The sequence below is a fragment of the Sphaerodactylus townsendi genome, linkage group LG08 (assembly GCF_021028975.2).
Source record: "Sphaerodactylus townsendi isolate TG3544 linkage group LG08, MPM_Stown_v2.3, whole genome shotgun sequence".
Classification (NCBI taxonomy): Eukaryota; Metazoa; Chordata; class Lepidosauria; order Squamata; family Sphaerodactylidae; genus Sphaerodactylus; species Sphaerodactylus townsendi.
This window is the reverse complement of record NC_059432.1, coordinates 33787732-33798532: the sequence shown is the minus strand read 5'-3', so window position 1 is coordinate 33798532 and position 10801 is coordinate 33787732.

Here is a 10801-nt window from a genome sequence, read left to right as displayed (position 1 = left end):
TCCATACAATATAAACCCACCACATAATTCACTCATAAGCTCAGGAATGGACATCAGCTTGCCCCTGACAATTGTCAGCAAGTCTGAACCATGTTTGCTACCATCCTAAATCAATAATCTGTAACCAGACATATCTCACCACTTCAGTTCCATCACCCTGGTATTCATTTCTGGTACCCAGCTCCTTATAATAGAGAATTTGGACTGTCCTATGACAGCGGCCATTTTTGCATGGCAAAATTGCACCTGGGTGGATTTTATGTATTAAGTAAATTTTGCCCTGGTCTGTGATTCTGCACGAATCCTTGCTTCTGCCCCTGCAATGCTCCAGCTGTTTCTGCATGGGCACATCCCCGTGATCTATTCTGAGCATGCGTGGACAACCTCCATTTCCTGCATTCTGATTGGCCTCTGGTTGTGTCACACAAATGGCGTTATTCTCCTCCATTCATTTTTATGGAGGGAGAAACCGTGAATTTAGAAAGAAAAAGGGGGGAAGAGGGAATAAAGAGCAATGAAGTCTGCCTTTTCCAGGCAGGATGGGAGGAAAGCATATGAGTGAGGGTTGACAGCCCTTCTGCAACAGCTGCAATGAAGACTCCATTTAGGAGAAGAGGAGGAAGCTCTTTTACACAGATGACGACTCGGAATCCACAATTCCTTTCACGCTCACCTAGGACTGGGATTGATTCCTTTTGCTCTGGCTGCCTCTTCTCCTCTCTGCCCCCACCCATAAATCCCCCCCTTTTTCCTCCAGCAGATGCATTTTTGCCACTGCAGCTCAGCAGAAGGTATCAGCAGAAGGTTTGGAGCACGCGAGGCTGGAGAGAGCAGGGACCTCTTAGCAACTCTTGCCTTTGGGATGAGTGATTTAGGAAGGCAGGAGGGGAGAGGGAGATTCCCCCTCACCACATTCCTGCAATGCCGACAGAGAGGCATAATATTGTCATTCGTTTCTCAAACATCAGACTTTTCTCCTTTCCTATGGCGGTAGTAGCTGCTATCGCTCCTGGCTCCCTCCCACCTCTTTGGGCTGGACACAAGCCTCTGCTTAATGTGATCAAAGCACCACCACCCCCATCTTTGCCATTTGCATTTCTGACTCACACTTTCAGTGTGGAAAGCGTTGGGCAGGCCAGAACAGCAAGGCAGGAAAAATACAATAGTTCTGCCCCAGATCTACTCTTGTGGTTTTGGCATGGCAGTGGGGCCACACAGGGGTATTTAAAAAAATACCACCTTGCTAGCGATTTCTGAAATTAATGGAGCAAAGGCAATTCTGCAGGGTGGCACCAGGGCCACATCGGGCCAGACATGTTGCAGCTCTGGGAGCCATGCAGAATTCTTGAATGCTTAGGTATATTTCCCATGCTCACACAGGTGCAATTTTGCTGTGCAAAATGGCCAGCATAACTCCTGCCCCACCAATGGGGATTTGGATCCTAAAGATGCACCAATCACAGGTCAACCAAAATTCTGCCAGTGAACAATCAGAACCAGCACTTTTGAGTCAATGCAATTTCCGGTTCAAATTCTGCACCAAATTCAGTACCCAGGTAAATCCAGTAGCATACCAAGACAACCATTGCCCCACCATCCCCAAATAAAGACACAATAGATTTAACTGAGATTTATTTATTAAACTGAGATTTATTTATTAAATACCCATCCTTCAGTGCATGCATTCTACCATCTGGGCTGCCAGAAGCATTCTAGCATTAATGGGCAATTTGTTAGGATTTTACAAGTCAAAATTCAGTTAGAAACACAATGGGTATTATCATGAAAGCAAGCCTGGGAGAGCCACGCTTGTTTCAGTAAAACCTGGGTTCTTTTCTCCAATAACTCCAACCAGCTGAGGTCTCAACGATTTATTGTAAAAGTTCAAAACAAAGAAATAAAACATAAATGCAGTAAGAGATTTGCTCAGCTAGTTACATTCCTTTTGGTTCTTTGTCCCCATTCCGGGAACCCATGGCCCAGAGATGCTTCTCTGACCACGTCTCAAGATGGAATCCAAAATCCTTTGTTTTCCCCTTCTCAGGAAAACTCTGTTCAGGCCATGAGGTAACTTAGGACTTTGAAGTTTCATCCTGGCACCTCCGCATAGTTTCCTGTCCTCCCTCCAGGAGATCAAAAGGCAAAGATGCTTTTCACAGTCATATGTGACTTCCCTTTACTGTAGCAATAGCATCTTCCATGACAGGTATAGTGTATAGAGTACCTGGAACAAGGAATGATTTTATAAAGTACCTGGAACAATGATTATTTTTTATAGGGAACCTGGAACAATTAAAGTTATTTATGCAGTCCCTGGAAGGCCTTCCTTGTTCCATGAAGCACTTGCTTTATTCAGTCAAGCAAGTTAACTGTTGAATATGTAGATACAGTACTGAAGTCACATGCCTAGAATCACAGGAGAGGCAGATACACAGACACAGATAGACTGCACAGTCACCCCAACTGAGAACGTGCATAGAGTAGAGTTTGTTGTCCCTATTTTCAGTGCAAATTTGTTATCTAGTAAAGCTGTACAAGTAACACATTTGCATCTCTGCCCTATTATTTTTTTCTATTTTTCCATTTAGATCCGGCTCTCCCCAACAGGGCTCAGGATGGCAAACAGCCATAAAAAATTTCATACATAAAACCAATACAAACAACCACAGATGGTGATGTCCCTTTCTCTCCACCATACCCACAGAAGGCTAATAATGGCAACAGTCAAGTCAGTCCAGCTGGCCAGATGGGAATACCTGGTGAAAAAGCTCCATCTTACAGGCCTTGAGGAAACAGTTTAGGTCCCACAGGGCTCTGATCTCACTCGAGAGTTTATTCCACCAGGTTGGGGGCAGGGCCATAAAAGCCCTGGCCCTTGTGGTGGCCAGCTAGATATCTTGTGTGTCAGAGACCTCCAGCAGATTCCCTTCTGATATGTGGAGGGACCTAGTGGGGCAGTACAAGGCAGTAGTCTAACAATTCATTGCAATATCAACAAAAAAGTTAAGGGCACAGAAGTTTCCATTGCATATACTTTTTGATGCAAAGTGAGTTGCTTATATAAAGGAAGCTCCTAAAGGAGTAAGATGTCAGATGAAGGCGCCTCAGTCAGCATCTCTAATCCAGCAATGACTGTTTCAGCAAGTGTGAGTGCAGTACTAACCCCAAACCAATATGCCCTGGCAAACAGTTCCGCTCTATCTGTTCTCCCTCAGTTGAATTGCAAAAGTTTTTTGATCTGGCAATTTTGTATGAAGTCTGCTCTTGCTATTCAGAATCTCTCCCATGAGATTGAACAAGAAATGCCCCCAAATCCCCATGAGTTGGAGCTGTTTAAAATGACTGATTCAAAAGAATGCTATCCCTTGGCTTCAACAATAGTGGGTGAGGAGAATGTCCTTATTATGAGCTACAAATCAGCCCATGATCTTTGGAAGAAAAATACTGTGGAAAATCAGTTAAGAAAATAAGACTTCTAAAAAGGAAGTTCTACAGTGCAAGAATGAAAGGGGGGGCAATTTGAATGAGCATTTAAAATGGATGGTTGACATGGTTATGTAAATGAGGGCAGCTGGAAAAGTTTTGGAGAATGAAGATGTGATTTCTGTAATCCTGGGGGGTTTGTCTGAAAGTTTTGAGAACCACGTGTTTGTGCTTGAGGCCAGAGAGTCATTGGACATGAATTATGTTCTGAATTATCTAAGAGATACAGATGCAGAAATAAAGGCATCAAATGCAATGAAAGGTTAATCTGTGCTTAGACTGAATTGTACCAGTGAAGTTATTTGTTTCATTTGTGAAGAAGGGAACATGTGGCTGAATATTGTTGTGAAAGAAAATCAGCTGGGAGAGGCAGAGGGGAAGAACCAAGTAATGCTTATAGAAGAGGTGATGTTAAAATTTTCACTGTAAAGACATGCCCAGGTCGGGGCTGCTGGTGACTCATACCCCCAGGCAGCGAGAAGAGTTCATCCAGAGGCCAGTGCCCAGATGGCTCCCTCAATTTTGCTGCTCTGGGCATTGGTGTTTTCCTCCATGCATCGGTCTGGGGGAAAGTTATTACTAGGGGACAGCAGTGCTGGATCCATCCCCTATGCTGCACCTCTGCTTCCTTTTGCCAGCACACCAATAAAACAGCTGTGGCCAAATTTTTCCCACACAATGGGGTTTTCTGTGTCTCCTTCTTCACCCTCAGACTGCTTCCTCCCCTCCTTGGGGGGGCAACAGCTCCCAAACCAGTAGGGATGGGAGCTGAACTTCTTGTAGCTGGTTCAACTACAGAACCTTCTACTAGAACCATTAACATGAAGTCACAGGACCCTCCTCATCCAGACACTCAAAGTATGGTTTTTTCTTCTTTCTGTTGTTCTGCTTTCCTTCCTGAATTTAACGTTATATGTCTCTCTTCCTGTTTCTCATATCTTAGCTTCTACATTTCCTGTTCTCAGTTTGTCTGCCCCACATGTCAGCCTGCCAGTCCTATAACATTCCCACATGATTAAGGGCTTCTTCCTTCCTCTTCCCACTTATTCCACAGGAACGTTTGGTCCCTCTGGGCAATACCTCATCTTTTTTTTTCACTAGAGGTGCTGAACAGTTCAGATGAGCTGAGGACTTAAGCATGACACAGATTTAACATTGAACTTGTTTGACAGTTAAACTTACATATTCAAATGTGTCAACCGATCTGTCAGCCACCCAGTCATCCTCTTTGCCTGATTCACAAGGAATGACTTAATCACCTGCCAAACAGGTTTGCATTTTTTTTAAAAAAGGTGCACGTGAAAATGCTGGGATCTAAATAGACTGGCACTAAAGTCTACTTCAAGTAACCAGTATTAGATATACATTTTTTGAAGGGGAGCAAAAGCATTAAATGGTGGCCTGCCCATATATTATGGGCATTGTGTATTAGTTAAGAGCAGCAGACTTTAATCTGGAGAACCAGGTTTGATACTCCACTCTTCCACATGAGTGGCAGACTTTTATCAGGTAAACTGGATTTGTTTCCCCACTTCTACACATGAAGCCCCCTGCATGATCTTGGGCTAGTCACAGTTCTTTGGAACTCTCTCAGTCCCACCTACCTCACAAGGTGTGTGTTGTGGGAAGAGGTAGGGAAAGGCGCTTGTAAGCTACTTTATTTATTTTATTTATTTATATTTTAGATTTATATAGGCCGCCTCTTCCCCAGAGTCTCCTTATGAGCAGAAAGACAGGGTATAAATCCAAACTCCTCCTCCTCCTCCTCCTCTTCTTCTTCACATTTAGTTTTTAGAGAAAGGCTCCAGTGATCTCCACATTACTGCTTTCCCTCACAACATGTTACCAGGGAGTTTAACAATCAGCAATTTAATATTATTGTATCAATTTAGCCTGATTCAGTTTCCAAAACCTGAGCAAGGCTTTTACCAATAGGACATGTTGGTGATCATTAATTCACCAGGTGCCCTGATTGAACAGCCCAGGCAGGCTAGCCTAATCTCAATCTCATCAGACCTCAGAAGCTAAGCAGCATTGGCCCTGGCAAGTATTTGGATGGAAGACCTCTCAGGACAACCAGGCGTCTTATGCAGAAGTAGGCAAAGGCAAGCCACCTCTGAACTTCTTTTGTCTTGAACATTCTGGAGGTGGCCATAAGTTGGCTGCAACTGGACAGCACTTTACACACAAGGTTCATTGGGACACCAGGCGTCAGAAGTGAATTGGCCATACTTAGCACCCACAAACACACATCTTTAGATGCATGGTTTTATGAATACAAAAATATTAAAAGACCTCTCTCACACTTTCCCAGGGTAGGAAAAAGAAAACCAACTACTGGGTGAAGCCAGTGGAATTTGAAAATGCAGCCATATGGCTTTGAAATTCAGCACCATAACAGAACTAGCTTGGGAAAGATCAGATAAAAGCCAAGGGAAACACCTAGAAGTGCTTCACAATGAAGCATTCTGTGAAGAGGCAGGAAAAAAATACACTTCCAAAAACTTCAAGCCCAAAGCAAATGGTAAAAAGTATCACACACCTTCTCCCCCTCAGCCCACAACCCTCTCCATCTTTCCATTGCCTCTCCTTTCTAAAAGTGCCTTTGGAACCTCCAGCCACTTGAACCCATACAATTTCCCAAGGTGCTGGGTTCAGATGCTACTCTCAAGCCCATGCAGGTTTTCCACAAATGGATGCTTCCTAGTGTAGAAGGAGGGAAGCAGGGTGGGATCGAGGAGTGGATATTTTTTTCTTATTCCCTGATTCTTCTCCCCTACTTTTTCTCTGCTTTATGTCTTGTATAGTACACCTCCCATATTCTCCCCTCCCCCTGACCCTTAATGTTCACTCAGTTACCTTCAAGCCATCCAAGTAGCAGCCCAGAAAAAAACAAAAGTGGCTCCTGTAAACAGGGGACAGGGAGATAGCAAATGACTTTTCCCATGCTTCTTTCCAGGTGTCTCACAATTGCTGCTCTTGTCTCTTTATCCCTTGGAGAACCTGCTGAAGTTGCTGCTGTCATCCTCACCAGGCCATTGAAATGGACAGACACCAAGAATTTCAGTAAGAAAGAAGAGACTCTGAAAATTAGCAAAGCTTGACTCCCAGTACTTAAAAAATGGACTGATAACCCCACCTGCAATACAATGCACTCAACCACACCTTTGCATAGCAAGTTCCACCCAAACACTCAATGATTGGTTCCCCACCCCGGGACATGGACAGTATTCCACACTAAACTTTCCCTTCTCACTAGACACAGCGTGAAACAGACTTTTCTCTGTGATACACCTCTGAAGATGCCAGCCACAGATGCAGGCAAAACTTTAGGAACAAAATCCACCAGACCATGGCCACACAGCCCAGAAAACCCACCAGAACCAGTTGAATCCATCTGTGAAAGCCTTCAATAATATATGACCCCTATTTACCAGCACAGGCTTATGCTGAAAAAATCAGTGGCACAGCCCATTGAGCTGCATAAGCCACTTTCGCAATAAAAGGGTCACAGTGCACTAAGCCTCTTTAGAGGCAGCATGGTTGCACCATGGCTGTGCAGTTCCCAGCTGTGATGCAATTCCCCCCCCCCCCCCCCCGCCACATCCCAGGATTGCACTACCCATCAGTCAATTTAATGGCCTGGCCATCATCTTGATAAATGTTATTGCTTCTTTATGGCCCCTTCTGCAAATGCATAATAATGCACTTTCAATGCACTTTGCAGCTAGATTTTACTGTGCAGAATAGCAAAATCCACTTGCAAACAATTGTGAAAGTGAATTGGAAGTGCATTATTATGTGAGTGCGGAAGGGGCCTGACAAATAAAAGATTATTCCTCAGTTACATGAAGGGCATTCCTCAGTTACAGAAGACAGGGCAAAAACATCCACAAGGTTACAGAAGACAGGGCAAAAACATCCACAAGGTTCAATGTGTGACTCTGTAGTAAAAAGAATTACTATGCATCTGCAGAGTTGCTCAGCACAGTGTCATTCTCAAGCTGAACTTTGCCAGTAGTTTACTTGTCATGTAACTGAGGAAGTTCAAACAAGGTAACTTCACCTGGCAATTGTATGCCATGGCAGATCTCTGCATGCCTCTGATAAACATCTGTGATAAAATGCCACTTCACCCATAGGCATGTTGGTAAAAATTAAACCTTCGGAAAGCTAATATTCATGTTGCACTCTGCTAACAGCCAGTAATTAACCTAAACAACCTTCATGGGTAGGAAGAAAATTACTCATCATGTTTTGCCAGTTGGCCAACCCTTTGCCAAGATAAATAAGGAAAATGCTTCTTCATCTAAGGAAGTGTAGTTGACCAGACTAAGGAGTTGCTTCCTATGACTTCTAGACTCATATCCCATGAGTTCTCTTACAGAAAGACTTGTAAGACTGGAAGGTTTAAAGCAGTGGTGGGATTCAAATAATTTAACAACCAGTTCTGCTGAAGTGGTGTGAACCTGCTGAATCCCACCACTAGTTTAAAGGGTGAAAATTTTCTCTTTGTTGGAAGGATGGCCAGGAATAAACTTTGACTTTTGAATGGGAAAGCTGCAAGAACAGGAGAAACTTGAATGAAAAAACTCAAGAATGACCAAAAGATAGAAACCTAAATATTGCATGAAACAGAAATGTGATAAACATTAAGGATATTTAGACCTACTACTTAATGCAACAATATAGAAGAGTCAGTTTCAATTACAAGATTGTGACAAGATTGTGTTTATTGCTTGTTTTACTTTCCCTTTGTTAAAAGTTGTTGGACAATTTTTGCTCAGCTATGTTTCTTCCCTTTTCTTATTAAATAGGTGTTATGGTGGTGCGTCTGTATCAACTACACAGGAGCCTAAACTGGTTCAAGTTTAGCAAAGTACAAAAAGGAGGCAAGGAAAATCTTGTCTGAATTATTCTGAGATTTCTCCCAATATTAAGGGTGATTTGAAGCAAGCAGCCTAGAAAAGCCCAGGGTTCTTTACTTTGGACAAAGAAATAGATTGTCTAATGTCCAGAAATCTAGACAGGTGCATCTCCTCACTATGATATTCCCTGACTCAGTTAAAAGATTAGGGAGTTATACTGGATCCAGCCCTATTAATGGAGAAACAAGTGAAAGATGCCACAGAAAAGGCATTCTACTAGTTTCTATTAAATGAATAAGTAAATGAATACAGTAAATGAATAAATACAGAAAATAAATACAGAAAATGAATAAATTTATTTTCTTGAAGTGGCAAAGTAATCTTATTTATTGGGGGGAGAGATAAAGGCAAAATCCTCATTACAATCTATTATGTTAGAATTGGAGCTAACTGGTTAAATTCCATATCCATGTTAGAATAAGGGTCTACATCAGTGGTTCTCAACCTGTGGGTTGGAACCCCTTTGGGGATCGAATTACCCTTTCACAGGGGTCACCTAAGACTCTCTTCATCAGTGTTCTCTATCTGTAAAATGGATAAATTTTAGGGTTGGGGGTCACCACAACATGAGGAACTGTATTGTGGCATTAGGAAGGTTGAGAACCACTGGTCTACATATTTCCACAACCTTTGCTTGGCTTTTATTCCAGTGATTCACTTGGACATTATTCTAACTAGCTACTACATTTTGATCTTGCCATATGATTCCTTCCTCATTGCTTTCCCCCCTCCCCTATAGCCTTTTCAGAGGCCAAAAGAGACAATTTCTACTCTTCACCAGTGGAAAAGCTAGTAGGATTTAACCCACAGCTGTATTTAATTTTTCTAAGAAAAATATCACTTTTGAAACTCTTGGTGGCAGCAAGCATGAAATATAGTAATTATAGTAGGCAGAGGCCCACATGAAATATGGAATGTGGGGTACTGCACCACAGAAGAAGAGTATAAACAAGAACAACTAGCCTTTCCTAACATACGTTTGACCATGGCTCTGCTCCTTGACTATGGTAATGTCACCTATGCACACAATGTGTGAGCACTGAAACTCCATATCTATATTTTAGTAAATGTACACAGGAGGGTGGACCAATGTGCTTGATCTCCATTCTCTTCTCTGGACATTGACTACTTGGATGCTGCGCTAAAAAGACATCATCATCTATATACAAATAGCAAAGTCAGCCGAATCTGTGAATACTTTAATCTGATGGTTGGAGTTGAAAACAAATAAGACCAATCTTTGCTGTCAAGTCACAGCTGACTTATGGTGACTAGGGGTGTGGACCATTTTTTTCAGTATTTTCACATTCAGCTTTAAAAAACCCAGACATTTTTGAGAAAGCAAAAAAAAAGCCTTACCCTCATGCGGGCTTTTGTTTCCTTTTTTCTTTTTCTTAAATTAGATCTTTTAAAGCTGAACCCAAAAAATTCCAAGCCACAGAGCTGAATGCAGGGATGAGCTGAAGCAGTCCCTGAATTCAGCCCTGCTGCCTCCAAAGTTTGCTTGGGCTTTAGAGGCACTGGTGGAGAGCTTTGTGCAGGGATTGACTGAACTGATTCCTACATGCAGCTCCTCTGGTAGGGCTGTGGGAATAACCAAAAGCGAAAAAGCCAAAATACTTTTTGGGTTTTGTTTTTTTGATTCAGCTATTTGGCTATATCTGAATAGCCTTTTTTTTAAAAAAAAATCAGCAACTTCCCCCCAACCCCCCCAACCCCGAAATGACTTTTGGGGGAGGGGGTTGGAGGTGGGCGCAACTGTATCTGGATGCACAGAACTGTATCTGGACGCACAGAGCCCTTCGGGGGTTGGGCGGGATATAAATTTGAAAAATAAATTAAAAAATAAAATAAATAAATAATGATGACCGAATAGGGTTTTCAAGGCAAGAGAAGTTGGTGAAAGACTAAGAAGGAGAGAAGGAGGCAGAGAACAGGAAATGGGTATTGGGGTTGTCAGGAAATGGGAAAGAAAAATAATACAGGGTGGAGGGTACAGGACAAAGTGGGGTGTGTCCCCCCCTCCGGAGTCTTTGAGAGTTCCCTACCATACAAACGGGCTGTGAGCAGTGACCAGCAGCATACAACTGAAACATAGGTTTGCTAGACAGGGGCTGTTGGCAAAGGGAGTGGGACAGCTGATGACAGAGGGGCAGATAAATATAGGTTGGCTGTTCAGTGGGAAGAAGAGGAATCAGGAAATGGGTAGATGCTATAGAGGCTTTCAGGAAAGGGAAAGGGAAAATAGTTTGGGAATGGAAAATGAGATACCTCCCACAAGTTCTTGTAGGTTCCCACTTGTTAACTTCAATTCTGGAAATAAGCAAAAACACATTTGCATTTTGTTCCAGTCATTGATACAATGTGTCATTAAAAACAACCAACCATAA